Source organism: Aulostomus chinensis, chromosome 17 (assembly GCF_037954235.1).
Source record: "Aulostomus chinensis isolate RoL2024-O1b breed Wild chromosome 17, RoL_Achi_v1.0, whole genome shotgun sequence".
Taxonomy (NCBI): Eukaryota; Metazoa; Chordata; class Actinopteri; order Syngnathiformes; family Aulostomidae; genus Aulostomus; species Aulostomus chinensis.
Genome location: NC_141336.1, coordinates 18582958 through 18600526, shown reverse-complemented (window position 1 = coordinate 18600526; position 17569 = coordinate 18582958). Strand labels below are relative to the sequence as shown.

General features: G+C 40.5%; 1 protein-coding gene and 1 pseudogene across 5 annotated transcripts in view; one reads left to right on the top strand and one right to left on the bottom strand.

Annotated features, from left to right (window-relative positions):
* c17h14orf180 (chromosome 17 C14orf180 homolog) overlaps positions 1-17569 on the top strand; it is a 152247-nt gene that overhangs the window by 92238 nt on the left and 42440 nt on the right. The gene's annotated exons all lie outside the window — the stretch shown is intronic.
* Positions 4595-5419, bottom strand: LOC147246615 (uncharacterized; annotated as a pseudogene).

Sequence of the window (17569 nt, the reverse complement as noted above, 5' to 3'; positions counted from 1 at the left end):
TCTTTCCACTTTGCTTGCAGTGGCAGTGGAGATGAAATACTGGCCCCCAGAAAGCCATTTGGCACCTAATTGAGCAATCCTATTACTTTTCTCTCCCTTTAGACTGTGACTTTCATTGCTTCAAAGTGATGGTTGGAAGCTGGTGTAAATGATTGTGTTACAGCAGGTGTGAGTATGTGAATTTAAGTAACTTTGTTGTGATAGTATGTGTGTGTGTGTGTGTTTGTGTGTGTGTGTGTGTGTGTGTGTGTGTGTGTGTGTGAGAGAGAGAGAGAGAGAGAGAGAGTCTTTTAAACATTAAACTTACTCTTCTCACCTGAGCTACTTCAAATATTGAACATTGATTTGATCTGGGGATGGATCACATTTACCAGCTCAAGTAGGAGCAATTCACTATTTCTACATGTAACTCAGACATAGACAAAAAAACAACTTCTCTCTTTACGTCAGATGTCTTCATCATATGTCTTTTAAATCAGATAAATCTAAAGGCATTCCACAATAACAGCCTTCACAACCTGCAAGACCTCTAGACTTACGATATCTGGACATTGCAGTTACAAACAGCAGTAAATTTAAATATAATGGCAGGTAAACATTGCCATGAGTAACCTTGGGTAATTATAACAACATTATCTCATTCTTACAGGAACTCTCCAAATTCCAAATATCCATTTACAATATACAGTTCAAGTGCTGTATCTAAATCTGTGAAAGAAAATATCTGAATTACAGACTCATTGTGCATTGCATGGTAAATGTATGCACAAGCTGTTGGCGTGATTCAGTCGACTCTAGAGCCTGGATAGTGCTTTGGATTGGAATTCCAATTCAGAACTCCAATCATGAGAAATATCATAAAAACAAACATTCATTACATTAGCAGAGATGCAGCTCATGTTTGTTCTTTTTAAAAGATTACTGCATCTGAACTGAGCAGCCTGGATTTGGTTTGACTCTCATTGCTTTGGATAGACAGGGTCAGATGTTTAGGTTAGATGTTTATGTCAAACTTAGCAGCATGAATCATGTTCCACCATTGTGTATATCAGGAGCTATGCTGTCTGTAGGGGAAAAAAGACATTTTGGCTGAGGTATGCACTCAAATAATATTCCAAACATGTATGCAGAACTGTGCAGTAATTGTTTTCGATCAGCGCTCAGAAAATGCTGCTGCTTTAAAACCAACAACATTATCATTGCGCGTCCAACACCTGCTCATTTAGTTGTCTCCTTCTAGTTCTGGACTTTTTCACAGCAAAGAAGCTGCAATAGAGTTTTAGATTCACTCTGACAGACAGAGTTTCGATGTTATCTTTTCAAATACTCCTCGCTACCTGTGGAAAGACGTTAAGGCTTTGATTCACGACAGTTAATACATTCAAGTGGATGTAACTTGTAATTTCTTTTGAAGATGTAAATGACAAGTGATTAGTTCAATATTTCTGCTCAGGATTTCCATAATTAGAGTCCCTGACTAGAATCTTATTTCAATCTTTGCTGGCTTAAGATATGCACGGACATTCTCTTGGAGATGATTAAATAATCTTCAATCAGCATTTAAGCAGTGGGGGCTGTAATCTGGCAAGTGGAAATAGATTCTCCGGGGGAGATGTCGTGTCTTTGTTGGATAATGTACATGTTCACTTCTTATGTGGCTCAGTTCCCTTCTCACTTCTCTTTTGATCAGTTGTGGGCTTCTCTGTCTTTTGGACATCATCTGGTAGGAGCATAGGAAACTGCTGTGATTGATGCCTTGCCTTGCCTTGCCTTGCCTGTGGTGTGGTTTGAAGATTTAACAGTTTATATGGAAAGTTTTGGGGGAAAAAAACAGACAAAGAAGCATTAGGAAACAATACTATGCTTTTTAGAAATTCTGTGAAGAGACTGTAAAATCCGTTAAAGATTCATGCTCTGGAGCAGGCTAAGGCTGTGCTCCTTCATGCCCCATGACTAATGTTGCACTCTCATGTGTGCTCTGGTTTTATCTGCCTCCACGGGGGAGCATCAGCACATTGGATGTGTTACGACTGTACAGCAGCCATCCATTCCTGCTCCTCCTTTGTCCCCTGTTTTATATATATATATATTTCAAATAAATCGCAGGGGATTAAAAAAAAAAAACCTCCTGCATCTGTCTTTTCTTTTTTGGAAGTGGTCATTTCAACGACACAGCACACCCTACTGCATAATTCAACAAGCTTGATTAGTTCTATATTTCCCAGCTTTATTTATTCTATTTAAATGTTCCGTGAAGTCTCAGGAATTGTGGATTATTCTGAAATTGAATGCAGGTCTTCGCTCGTTTGACTTTGAATTTGGAACAATTCTGGGCCGTGCCGTGGACGACCGCTTTCAGCTTCAATTTGTTTGAACAATATAAATGATGTGGATTCAGCTCATTTCCTGTGCTGTTAATGTCTTGATCCATCTAAAGATAGCCTAGAAGCTGTAATTACTCACCAGGCTATTGATGTATTAGTTCTCTTTCAATGATAGACAAAAGGCCGGGTTTCTAAATTGAATCGTCACCTCACCTCTATTTGAAACATGAATTCTAATGCTACAGAAGAAAAAATATCCTTCAGTCTTTCCTGAAATGTCTCACTTCATTAATCCCGTTCACCTCAGGGGTGATGCCAGGGATTTAGTGTTGACAGAGTTTCCTGTGAATTTCCTGGAACACTGTGGCACAGTGTTTAGAGAGAGAGAGAGAGACCCTCCGAGCACCCCACTGTCTTCTTTGTGTTTAGACCGCAGGTCGGAGCTGTTGAGAGCCAGCTCTAGCTCCAGGGAGCCCACCAGATTTGGGTCTTATCAGCCCCAGCAGTCCTCTTCACGGGCTGCAGAGCCTCTCTGGGCCTGGAGCCGCCCACATACTGGGGCCGCTGCTGGATCTGGACTACAAATATACTGTGTGTCTGCCTAAGAGCAGAACATCAAGGCTGCTGCAGTCGCTGTGCCTGCTTGTATAAATACCAGACTATGGCAAAGTTTACTGCTGGTGTCAAAAGAGCCCTCACCAGAAACATTTGGGGTTAGAACAGACTCACAATTAAGAAATGCTTGCAGGATGTTTCAGAAATGTATCTGAGGAATTCTAAATAAATTGCACTCTGCAATATGTCAGTGCACACAAATGTTTCTCATTCTTTAAAAATGTAAAAAGAATCCACACAAAAAAGATTCAAAAATGTATTTCTAATGCACAAACAAATATATGTATATTCCTAATGCGCACACAAATATATGTGTATTTTTTTTCAATATATTGGACAAAAATCATCATCCACAGAAGTTTGAAGTCCCAAATATATGGGATTGCAAAATCGTCATTTTGCTCGTGGAACAGTCGCGGGCTTGATGATGTCACAGCTCTGGCTCATCGTGGCCAGAGCCTGTCAGTTTACTTGGCTTCTGAGGTCCAGTTGGATTACAGAAAATCAAAATGTGATTTAAGATGGCATCTCATGAGACAGATGAAGATCTTTATGTGACCATAACCAAACAACAGGAAGTCAAAAGTAACATGCAAGTTCAGGAAATATGAAATGATCCATATCCACTCCCGGTGGGTGGCTGGAGACCAGAACAAACAATATTGAGAACAAGGATGCTCTCTGCACAGTGTGCAATCTGAATTTATTTTTAAAATGGAGTAAATGGGATCAAAAATTACAATAATGGTTACAGTGATTATGATGGATACAAACATAAGAAAAGAAGATTATACTTTTAACATAGTGATGAACAAAAAATAACCACACATGAAATAAAAAAACTATGCTGTTGTAATCATTGACATGTCCCAAGCTGGGGATAGATCTTGAATAATGCTCTTGACTTAAACTGTTTCAGAAAAAATGTATAAACTCAGACATGACTGAGGATATTTTACTCCTCAGAGGTAAAGCAGAAGAGTTCAAATATCATCTTGCTGCATTTTTTGGTTTCTCCTACATAGTTTCTGTAGCTGTGGCTTCACTGCTCTGACTTCCTACGGTTTCTCAGGCATCTTGGCCCTTTTTTCTGGTCAACTTGTCAACAGCTACTTCTAACAACAGGTTTGGTGTATCAGCATTTTGGGCGATCTGCTGCAGTTTAGTTAATTTTTTTAGATACTCTTCCACCAACTCTCTCATCTCTTGTTTGAGCCTTTCATGTTCTGACCCTTCCCCTCCAGCTTGTGGAGTCTTTTGGACTCTCCTGGTCTTGGTCACATACCTCCACTTTTCTATGACATGATCAGATGCAGGACACTTCCCTGAACATGATGTACAGCGGCGTTGTCTCATGACCTCACAGTGTGCTGGATACCAGGCCACGGTTCATCCAGGATAGTGACACATCTCTTCGCACTTTGTACAGCAGACAGCTCCTTCATAGAAAAACAACAGCATCCCTCCATCAATTGGCTCTTTGTCTTTGTACACCTCATCAAACATTAAAGTTGTGTCCTCCTTAGCTTTCATCAGTTGTTCCTGAATTTCTTTGCTCTCTTTCTGTTTTAGCTCTATCGTATTAATTCACTCTGACAAGTTCTGGACGCAGGCAACCAGTACAATTTGACTTTTAAAAATGTTTTTAGTCATTGTCAGACTTTGACTTGACTTGACGTCCCCATCGTATCTTTCATTAATGTTTTGGATGCATGTTCCAGGTCTTCTTTTTCATCTGTGCGTTTTTCACTCAGACAGTTGTCAAACAGGAAGTGAACAGGCTCTCCCTTCTCATTTTTAGCACAATCAATGTTAGCATCCTGAAGGGCTTTCAGCATATTTTTAGGTGATCGCCCATTTGAGAATGTGACGAGAGCAACAATGTTGTCCTCTGTGTCTTTTCCAAACCACCAAACACCATTGAATTGAGAATATATGACAGACGATCAGTCACTCGACAGGTGGTTGCCTTCACTACCAAACCTACAGCATCAATTTCATTTCCTTCCTCTGAGTGTATTAAATCCAGTAACTGTTGATTCATGATGATATCATAGTGAATCCCTTCAGTGTTTCTGAATCTAGGGGTATCAATGATGGTCAGAGAGTAGGACAGTTTGACCTTCAAAACCAAAGATCTTGTACACCATCACACTAGAAGCCTTACTCGCTGTTTGGCTTTCCTCCTCTCCCTCAACAATCTCAAACCAGATGTTATCGTCCCACTCCACTCTAATGGCGTAGTTTAGCAGTGTGTTGATCAGAGTGGACTTTCCCTCTCCTGTCTCACCCACAAGCAGGATGGCTTTGTTTTTCTTGCAAGAATTCTTATCACCAAAAGTGATTCTTCTCAGATATCCAACAATTTTTGATTTTGTTTCCAGCTGGTAGCAAGCAGGAGAATCTCCTTTGAGCTTGATGCTTTTGCTGATGACATGCTGATATTTTGAAATTTCTGTCCTGTACAAATGTAAAGGCATTAGTTAATTAATGATTATTTGACAGACCTGAGATGGATATTAACTCATTTAAACTCATTAAAAACACATTTTAATTCAATGCCCCTTCAGTTTTTAACACTGCATCTGCCTGGTCAAGCATCACCATGACATAACAAGTGTTTACAATCTGCCATGGCTTTGGATCACTGATGGACAGACCAGGTGAATTTCTATTCCCTATTAGAGAAAGATGAAATTACAGTCATGCTCTTGCACAGTAATGCAGCTGTAACATGACTACCAGCTCACATAAACTTTATCACTTTTGTGTCAGTTTGTAGCTGAAAGAGGAAATTATGAAACCCTCATAAAATTTGCCATGAATTATAAAGCAATTACAGAAGTCAGTCGGCTAAATTCATCTTTCTTATAATCTAATACTGTAGTTCCCAACCTTTTCCAACTCAGGGCCCACTTTTAAGTCTCAAAAATTTTCATGGCCCACCTCTGACCCCATAAAGACAGAGGCTATATAATGCGTTCTCAGAACACTTCTTTTGTTGAAAATTGAACATAAAGGACTGAAATGAATACAGGAGAAACATGTTGGAAATCCAGAGTCACTTACACAGCATCTTTGAAATTATCAATTCCTTCAGCAAGCTAGCATCATGAACACATAGCTTTTGTCGATTAACCATCACTGTCTTGTCTCTATGTCCTTTTAATTAGGTCCCGATCCCCAAAGGGCGCAAAGTCCCCATCGTATCTGTTCCATTTCTTTATTTCTTTCTCTCTTTCTTTCTTTCTTTCTTTCTTTCTTATTCTGCCACTTTAGACCTCAATTTGACCCCCTAAACATGCTCAAAAACTCACCAAATTTGGCACACACTTGAGGTCAGGTGAAATATATAATAAATTGCAGAAATTAACCCCAAAGTGCGGTATCTAAAAAGCGGTGCTACGGCCAGTAGGCATGACCACTTTCCAAACTGTATTATTGGATTCAGGAAAAATTTTCCTTCTAAAATGTGAATTCTAATGTAAGATTTGGCCGAAGTCATGGGATTTATGAGGATATTTCACAAGAAAAGTACTCCTCATAAAATCTTCATCAAACTGAAAACTGGGCAAAGGAGGGAAGTAAGGTGGGGTGGGTAAAGTCAGAGCTGTCAGCCCAGGTCTGAAAACATAAACATGCCCATGACAGAAACCCTTCGTCTGCGCTGCACCCCGATGTGTGCGAGGGGCTGAAGGCCCTTTCATCACTCTTTTGCGGCTTTAATTCTTCCTGTTGCTTGCTAGCTATCCATCCTCACACTCCAGTTTCAGCCATCAGCATCAAATGTAAACAAGTCAAATGCAATGTGGTCCCGCTGCAAAGTGGTCCAGCTGACAACAAAATTTCCTGTCTCACATTTGCTTGTCACGTGTCTAATAATTAAAGGAAAAACAAAACAAGATAATAAAAATAATGTTTCAACATTTTAATATCTTTTTAAATGTAAATGTTTTAAAATTAAAAATATTATTCTGTAATTTTTTTTATAATTACATTTCCACCCCCCAAAAAGTCCTACTATTCTGAAAATGATTTGGCGGCCCACTTGAAGTATCTTTGGGCCGCAGCCCACAGGTTGGGAATCACTGATGTCATGAATATTGTTGTGACTATGGAATATTATAATCAAGGATCTTCATCTTTGTGGAACTAGAGAGTTATTTGTGCCATGCTTGAATATACTATGCACATTATCACAGAGAGCTGTTGTACCATATTTTAGTTGGATAAAGACAAAGAAATTGTGAAATTTTAATGGCACAATATTACTGCAGTGCCCCCTATGGGTAGACTGGTGTCAAATGATACACACTTGTCTTGATTGGTTCATGAGTTTTTCGCCAAAACATGTCATAGCTGACCACATGGTAGTGCTGTTTCACTGTTTGAAGTGTATCCACGGGGACCAGATCATCGTACCTACTGAGCCTGACTCACCATGCTGTTCTTGTAAATTCGACCATCCAGACAGTGTGAATCAATCTGGAAAGTATTTTCATCCAACTAAATATTTACTTTAGATCCTATTTAGCTTCCATGTGATTTGACTGCTATTGTTATTGAGCGAGAACCGAATATAGACAACAGTCTGATATTGACAATAGGGTATAACAGACATCAGCATTTGCTTGCTCCTAACTTAAGAAAACAAAAATACAGTACAAATTTGTTGAGCCACAGATTACTCCACTAAATCAGAAACTCCTGTCAAGTGCATTACCTCAGTGGAAATGTACTGTGCATTAATGAAAAAAATAATGCAGCTATACAGTGCAAACATGTTATGAGTCAGACTAAATTAATTAAGAAATGATCAACTCACATCAACTCTAGTATGCAGCCCTCGAGGAAACACACAGTTGGATCTCAATACAACACATCTCCCCTCTATATATGGAAAACATATAAAAATACACATCTCAATCAAAAAGTAAACAGACAGTTAGCACTTCCTTTGTCTTTTTTACCAGGAAGGGCAATTTACCTATGCAGCCCCGCGGTTATGTCTTTGCCTCAGCGTGGTGGAGGGATGATACACTCAATCTCCAGCAATCTTCAGTCTTGAATAACAAGCTTCCAAGACAGTCAAGAAGAACTATCTCGTCACATCACCTGGTAGAGAGAGAGAGAGAGAGAGCAGGCAGCAGAAATCATAACACTAAATGGAGGATGTAAATGGATAAGTCAAATACATGTTTTAATCCATCTCAATCCTTAGGCACAGGTGATATTCACAAAAGCAAATCCCCTCAGCAAATATAACTATTTTCTCTCTGTGAATGAAATGGAGAAGGCAGTCATAGCACTAAAAGAGACAACTGGGCTTTTAACAGATAAACGCACCTGGACGTCCTCTGCCTGGCCTGTCTGTATGTGGCCCCATGCTGGGAGTGATAATGGCTGGACATCGCCTTCTCCGTGGCAGGCAGCTGTTTGCTGTCTTGACTCTTGAGCCAGGGAAATGGATGGTGCCAGTGGACTAAGGCGTGATGTATTTCTGTACAGGCAGTGGTCAATGTGCTGGTGTTCATAGCTGAACGGCAGACAATCAAGGAACACAACTCTGGGTCATACACCATTTATTGTTGACTTTGTGAAACCTGACCCAGTGTATAGTCAAGAGACCACTACCAGGGCTTTGTATAAGACTCCATTTGGGGTAGAGGTGATATGTGGAACATTTTTTTTAAGTAGTAGTAGTAATGGGAATAAACCACTGCAAGCTGCAGAACCTCTTCAATGAACCCCTGGCATTGTGATGGGCTGACCGCTAGTTAGTTTAGCGCTGTGATTGTTTGTAAGTGTTTCAGCGTGTATGTGTAAGCGTCCATCCATCCATCCATTTTCTACCACTTATCCTGTTAAGGGTCGCGGGGGGTTGGGGTTGCTGGAGCCTATCCCAGCAGCTTTTGGGCAAGAGGTGGGGTTCACCCTGGACAGGTTGCCAGTCCATCGCAGGGCCAACACATATAGACAGACAACCATTCACACTCACAACCACTCCTACGGTCAATTTAGAGTATCAATCAGCCTCGTCCCCTCTTGATGTCTTTGGATTGTGGGAGGAAGTCTGAGTACCTGAAGAGAACCCACGCAGGCGCAGGGAGAACATGGAGACTCCACACAGAAAGATGTCATGCTCGAGCTGGGGCTCAAATCTGGAACCCTCTTGCTGTGAGGCGACAGTGCTAAGCGCTGCACCACCCTGTAGCTAAACCCCTCTCCCAAACAGATTCACCAATCACTGTTTAGCAACAGTTTTCTCCATATGTCAAGGCAGAGTGCAACATGCCTGCAACTTTATATTGGTTCTGGAGTGTAAAGAAGGGATTGTGCTGCTCTAGCATAAACTACAAATACTGGCAAAGCCATATTGCCACATACATCACAGCACAGGAAATACTACATGTCTTATATTACAGGGTTACAAGTTACCTAAGAGCCATGTTCACTCTCAGTCTACTATGTAGTATTTTCCCAGGTCTGTGAATACCAGTGCTGGATGACAGTATATCAGACTAACACCAGAGGCTCTCTCCAGTCTGTGTATTGGATTTTGGGGATTTATGTTGCCGCTACACTTGCCAAACGTGATTTCTGAAATAGTCACATTTTTGCCAAATGGGATGGACGTAATTTTAAAAACTCTTTAAATTTACACTGAAACATAATGTATATACAATAAGCATGATGTTTAAACATGAGAGCAGCAGCTTTGATACGGTGTTCTTAGGATGAAATGGTATTTCTATGGTCTTAGTTAACAGACACATAAAATATAAGCATGCTTCTGAGAATTGAGAATGTAAGCCATTTTTACCCTCCCATGTCCGCGACTCACATCTGTTGTCGGTAATTGGTGGGAGAGATTTACTAGCCAACTGTTTATTTTCCTTTATTTCTCGGTTCCTATGAGTATGTGATGTGTAGTTCCAGGGAGAGGCCAAACTGGTTAAGGATCAGTGCCAGAGGACTTGCTTTGCTCAAGTTGCCAGAAAACAGCCTTTTCATCTCTTGCACAGTGAAGCAGCGCGGGATCGCATGGAGAGCAGATCAAAAGCAGGGCAACAGCTAAGGTGACAGTGACAGAGAAGAGCTCATATCAACACTGACACCCAAACCTCTGCTAAGTTCCACTGAAGGAGGATAATATCTTTAACACCCCGAAGCAGGAAACACGGCAGATAATCAATGATTCTCTGTATTGTTTTGGATAGAAAGACAAAGAAATTTAAAGAAGAGGGAGGTCTATACAGAGAGCAACCAAAAAAGCACCGAAATCGTGAAGGGATGAGCGAGCTCCCACCAGATGTGAGAGCATTAATTACTCCTAATCAGAGCGTGTGCCAGCATGGTGACAGTGGCAGGCATGCAGAAGACACCCAAGGTCATTAGTGACACGTGCACACAGTCATGGATGCCAACACTTGCCATTTGTGGCTGTTTAATGAATCTGGAAAGAAGAAGGTATCGTTTCAGACCAAGAAATTAACTTCAGGCAACCCATACCGGAAAAAATACATTGTAATTCATGAGTGAAAATATACTTCACAGTCCAGAAACTCACCTTTTAATATGTTAACCAGCAAAATATTATATTTAAGTGTTAATTGTGGTATGGATCTGTGGTTCCAGTGTTTTGTCTGTCGCTCTAAGAGGATTACAGGTCGTTGGTTACAGCTGGTGTCTGTTTAATGGTGATAAGGCGGATTTAAAAGCCACTGCCCAGTAAGGTGAGATGGCTTCTGGGGCACTACATGTGCAACTTTTCTGTTCTTTTTAACCACAGGTTGTTTTCCATCAATAATTCTGAAGAAATTCAGTTTTTATGAGCATGTCCTATTTTTTTTGTCTGTATTCCAGAGAGGTTTCAAACAAAATCAGTCACAGAGTTGACGCAACTCTCGGCGACTTGGGGTAATTGAGAAACCAAGCCACAAACGCAGAACCCACTATGTTTACATGATGTTAGGAAAAATATAATTTTTGTGTCCAACTCAAATTGTAGTTTAAATTGGACTAACTTACCCAGATAATGCAGTTGTTACTACTGCTGTTTCGGTGGCAGACATACTTTGGTGAATAAATCAACTCTTCTCTACTCGTGTGTATTGGGAAACTGGTTGTAGTCCAATTAAATGGCCCTATTTAGCTGTAACCAGAGCTTGGCCATAAATATGTTAGTAAACTCGTGGATTTTGAGAGTATTATCTTGCAAAGATGCGACGGAAAGCACTTCATGAAGTCCTGCTAATACTATGCACTATCAGAATTAGAGTACTCACTGCCACGTGGTCTCTTAACCACCTCATAAGGAATATCTCTTTAGCAGCTTGACACTTCACTTTTTTTTCAGTCTTTACATGCGGGGCAGGAAGGTAAGCCAGTCTGAGGGGAGTGTGAACCAAAACTGCTAAAGCTGCAGGCCATAAAACCAAAGCAGTGAGCTGAACGACACAAAAATTGCTGAGCAAACAAAAGATTTGTGTGATATTTCTCTGTGTTCATCACCACAAGCATTCCTTGTCACATACACTGTGAAATTTGATTACTGTTGAATTAACAGTATTTATTATAGTCATTTAAGCCAGTTATTGAACATATAACTAGATAAAACTCCGATTGTTGCGTGTAATTGTCAGTTTATATATTCAATGTGCCGCCCTGATATAAAATCACCTCATATTTTTACTGTGCAAGGTTGAAATAATGTACATTCTGTTGATTGGTGACTTACATTTACCAGCTCAGTTGAGTCCAGGCACGTATAGATAGAGAGTGCTGGTGACTGTCATCATTACAGCCTCTCCTCTCTCTCGCTCCCAGGGGGCTGCCGTATCATTGGGCCCACTGCAGTGCTAATAGCCCTGTCTAAGAGCTAGCAAGGCACCTTGCGAAGGTAATGCTCCCTGCTGCAATTTAGCTTGCCGTTCAACTGTGGCATGTCCCAAGCGTTGCAGGAAATTACCACAGAGTGCTGATGTGGAGAATTTCCCCCCCAAAGAATACATCTTTTGCAGACAGTCAGAATTATGAATGATGCAAGCCGAATGCATGCAGTCAATCAGTCTGCCACAAGCCTTGAAATAAGTATTTGCATGCATCACATGTACTCGCATGTACACGTGGGTGAATCTAAACCAGGTTGCAGACCTCTATTTTCACCTCTCGTTGACCCTGCAGACAGAGCAGTGTAAAATCCCCTCAGCCTCCTATGATAGGCTTGGTTGAATAAAGGAGAGCACCCTTTGACTGCTCAGCCTGTGGATTACTCCTCAATATGGGATTACGCTTCAGTGAATGAGTGCAGACACAATATAAGACTATAGAGCGGAGGTTTAGCTGTAGACCTGCAGCAGGTATTTCTGCTGATATCTAGAATCAGGTGACATAGAGCTGCACTACTTACTGCCATTCACACATCATGCTACTTTCCCTTTATCAAAGTCTCGAAAGATAATGAGATACAGCATCCCCAATGTTTATAATCCTGACTGGCAGGCTTTCTTATGTACTTCAAATATCTGTCAGCATCACAATCAGCGTGTAATGGTTACAAAACCTTCTGTACATACTGATCTTAAGCACTCGCATGCTTTAACCAGGATTTTGTATCTCACACACACACACAGTCACACACACTCACACACACATACACAACATGGGGGGCAAAGAGGTAAACAGTCAATAAAGCAACACCATCAACCATCAACACTGTCACTATGTCTGGGTTGGCTCAGTGATAAGCTATATTACCATTAAAAAAGGATAATAATGAAGATTTTAATTCATACATTGCATTCAATGGCAATAATATAATGGATGTTCAGTTTTTGTTTGATTCTATTGAAACGTTATAAAACTCCAAACTTTTTGATCTTAGCCCAAATTCGTTAACTGAAAATGCAATAATTTCAGGTCCCTTTGAGTATTAGTTAGACTTATGAGGGTGTGAGTGTTGCGAGAACTTGTTGTGACATTTTCTTATACGAACAGATGTTCTGAGTGATGAGCAACTTACCAAAACAAAACCTGTATTGGGTGCGTTTTGTTCTTTCAAGATGTTGCAACACAAACAAATTCACGAGTCTACAGAAGCTGCTAAGAGAAAACAGGAAATGATCCTAACTCTTTCATTGCTGAGTGGGGCTTTGAGAAACCTCAGACGCATTCAACACTGACATGGAATAATCATACACGGTGAAAACCGCTCAGTACATTTCCATCATACAACAGGAAATCACAAACGGAGCTGCACATAACTTTGCATTTCATACCACCTGCAGCTTAGCTAAAGAAAGATAGCCACCTCTGAAGTTGTTAAAAATGTTGTGACATTCTTGGAAATATACAGTATAAGATGGCTACCACCATTAGAACTACCATGCATAAAACGTGTTTTTTTCCCAAAGGATGTGTGAAGTTTACTGTACATATTAATAATTCTCTTTCACAACATGCACAGTGTTATTCATATTTATAATTAATGAGTGTGGGTATTTGTTTATGAAACAAACTCTGACATTGGTTTGAATCTTTGAGCTCGACTGAGACATTGCCACTCTCTGAGATCAGCAGCGTCACCAACAGCTGAATTAAACTCGAAAATATGCAGTTGTGTATACTGAAGGCTAAGCCAGGAACTACAGTATTTATTGTATGCTTGTGGTCGCCAGCTCTCATACAGTATCTTCCCATTTGCTGGCGCAGTGCCAGCAGTTGTGTTTAACATCAGCATCAGCAAAATGGTAAATTGGTATGAATGCATCCAACAACAGATTTCAATAAAACTAATATTAAGTGACCCGTTTCAACATGCTAGGCCATGTAATTGTTTCCAAAGTTTGGGTTTTATCTGTAACTACTGAATCTACTGTAGCAGAATCAAGACTCTTGTTCAAAAGAAACACTCATAACTGAAAGCATTTAGATTTGCTTTTTATATGCACAACAGACATATGACAGTCTGTTTTTGATAACATCAAACATCCATGGAATGATATCAAAACTGCATCATTACAGGTGGAAATAAAAGCAATGGCACTCTGTACTCCACAAAGAGTTGGGTTACTGGCACAAAAAAAGACTTACTAAAGCACATAACCGCCTGTTGAACTATGATCTTTAGATTAAAAAACAAAACAAAACAAACATAATAGGGTCTTTGCCTGAAGTACCTTCAGGCTCAGGCCCTAACAAAAGCGAAACAAAAAAACCATCAGGCCACATCCGGTGAACTGAACTGAACTGCCTTAGAAAATGTCGGCTCTGGCAAGAACTGCATTCATGCAGTTCTCTGTAATAATTGATGATGAATCAACCTCATGCAGGAATCATACTTCAATAATCACCTCATGTATTATCCATGGTGACTAAGATAGGGAAAATAGAAATTCATAGCTAAGCAATATTGAACTGTCAGTATTGGAGTTCATGTCTGATTTAGTGCACCCTGACTATGATCCTGGATCTCTACAGTATTGAAGATATGACTGATGTATTCTTTTGTATGACACGCAGGCAAATTCAACACCTTTAGATTTTGTTGCAAAGCTTTGAATCTGCCTGGCAGGCTGTATTTTCCAGTCGCTTTGCTAAGCTAGGCTAAATCTCTCCATGAGATGAAATTGATATTGATCCTCCCAACTGACTGTGGGTGAGACAACCATCCTCTAAATGTCAGAGTTTTCCTTTAGAGTGGAATGCCAACTATTACTCCTTATCTTAGACCGATTCACTGACCAGGCGTGCACATATAGATAAAGATATATAAATTCAGCAGGTAGATATGCATGCAACCTTCCAAGTCTGCCTGAACTGCCGTGTATTCTCAACTGTAAATACTGCAGTTCTTCTTGGCTGGTAAAATTCTCAAATGTAGCAGTGTATGAAACTAGTGTTGACCAGTGATTAACCTCAGAGTGGGAAACAGAGTTTAAAAGTGTGTTCGCCACTTAACAATAAATGCAGGGCTTGTAGTTGGAATGGGATCAGAGTGCATCTATAAAAAAAAAAAAAAAAAACAATATGACAGAGCTTTCCTTTCTTATTCCTTTGATGTCTCTATTTCTCACTCACCATATCTGCCTTTATCTCCCATCCAAATTTAGCTCTCTGCACAGTTTATGACCGACCCTCCCTATGCTCCTTCATCCCTCAAACCACTTCAGCAGATTTCAAAACCGCTTTGCATCCAGAGTTTATCACTCGTGAGATGCCCTTTAAAAAGGAAGAAGGCGGGAAAAAAAGGGCCCTCCATTAATTGTGCATATAAAGAATAATGGCGAGGTGCAGAGTTATCCTTTGAAGGTGGCTTGGGCCCTCCCTTTTGATCATACCAGGAATTCATGTTGAAAGCAAAAGCACGGTGGACCTTTGTGGTCAAAAGAGGTTGATGTAGAAAACTAGACAGTCTGCTGTTTTAACATGTGTCTTAACATTTTAAACCAAAAAAGAACACTCATGCAACATATATTTTTGAGTATTACTGCATTACTGTTTCAGCACAATCCTTGTGTGCATTTCTATATGTCAGTTCACTGCCTCCTTAACTTGCTCCACCACAAACAGAGTGCAATTCCTCGTTATCTACCCTAATTACCTATCATTCTGTTTGCTTAACACTCCTTCGAACTGAATCAACAGGGGCCACTAATGAAAACTATCACCTGGCCAACACAGGTGAATCTGGGTGTATTATGCACATTGTTATTGCTATTGCTGTGTTTCGAAGTGCCCTTTGTCTTATATTGCTTTTCTTATAGACACACACCCATCAATTCCACAATATAAATACTGAGTGGATTATCTTGGTGAAATTGAATTGCAGCAGAACTGAATTGAATATATCTGCAGGAGTCATCTACGAGCACAGAATTTTAAAATAACAGTCTAAAGTGTGAATTCTCCTTTTGCTACCGTGTGTCCATTTAAATTCTGCACAGCGGATTTCTAAAATGGTATTCGTATCTCAACAATTGAATCTCAGGTATGTTGGGAGAAAAAACTTACAGTGACATCTGGTTCTCAAGCAAAGCTGTACAGGCGAACAGCATACCAAGTAGATTAATGCTGCAAACAAAAGATAGATTGTTGTTTGGCACCGCTTTCTTTTTGCCGTCACTGAGAAATCTGCCTCTGAGCCCCATTAAGCCATGACAGCTTAAGTTTGCCATATAATGACGCATGTAGGCTGCACATGAGCATCTGCGATTGAGCCTTAATTTGGCGTAGAAAGAGGAAGAAGAGTTTAACCTCATAATCCGGTTGTAGTCATTAACGAGTGCAGGATGAGTTCATCTGTCATTGCCCATTTAGTACATGTCAGCCTTCATCCATAACACAATCATTCAGGGAGCACTTGATTTTGCCCACAGTTGCGGTTGTGTATTAAATGGTTGCACATTAGTCATTTCCACAGATTAACACATGACTCCCTGCTCTGACACTCACTGTAATTTATTTCAGAATAATCCTGAAACGCTACAGGTCACTGAAATGTGTGGACCTCGGTTGTGAATGGGATTTACTGCCAAGACAGATGTCTCCACCCAGTGGCCACTTGAGAAACTGACTTCAAACTCAACAATGCATTGGAAATGAAACATGACTGTAAATATGATGTGTTGCTATATTGTTGCATGATATTATTGGACTCACCCTTCAATAACACATTTTTCTCAATGTCCATCTTTCTGTCCTTCCCTTGCTGCTCTAAAGTCACTTAGGTTTGCCTAATGAGCAGCATTCATCAAAGTCTGTGCCTTTGATCAAATCCACTGTGGCATGCTTTGCTCTCTACTCCCCACACTGCTGCAACTGTGGACACCTCCAATAGGCAACCACGCTCATAAGTCTTCAAACAAAACAAGGGCCTGCCTCCACACAAGTCACTGGAAGACTGGTCCCAGCTTGTAATGATGCTTCCTTAGAGCAGAGCTTGTTACTGGCTGATGGACTACAGAACTGAGGCAACATGCATCAAGGTATATAGAAAGGAGCTCACTGTACTTAATAAGGTCTACAGCATCACACATCCGCCCACAGCCTCTTCAGTGCAGAGCCATTATATACTCTATTTTGGTATCCACCAAGCAAATGAGACTAAAGCGGAATGGAAAGAGGATTGTGACAAATTGTCACATGGTCCAGAGGCTCAGGACAGGTGCAGGGGCAGGAGACAGAGGGTCCTTTTGGCAGGATAAATCTATTAACTAGGGTAACAGTTACCCTTCATTGCACTTTAACACCCACCCACCACCACCACCGCCACTACCACCATCACCACCACCATATCTGACTCCACTCCAGAGAACAAGCTCTGCAGCTACCATTAGCATTCATCAAGCTGTAAAGAGGAAGTGACGGGGGGGTTGCTCCTGGAGCTGCTAATATCACGTCTGGTGGTGATCACTTTTCTTGGCCAGCTGAGAAACCTAACGAGGATGGAGATGTATGATATGAAAATTTAGAGCGGTGCTGAGGCCAGTGAGATGGAATCATCCCAGTTTAGATGGAGAAAGAAATTAGTGTTAATCTAAAAAGGAATAGGGTAGGTTATTGTTCACATTTGAACAAGTACTGACACCTCTACCTGAAGTTCAACTCTTGTATCTTTCATGACACAA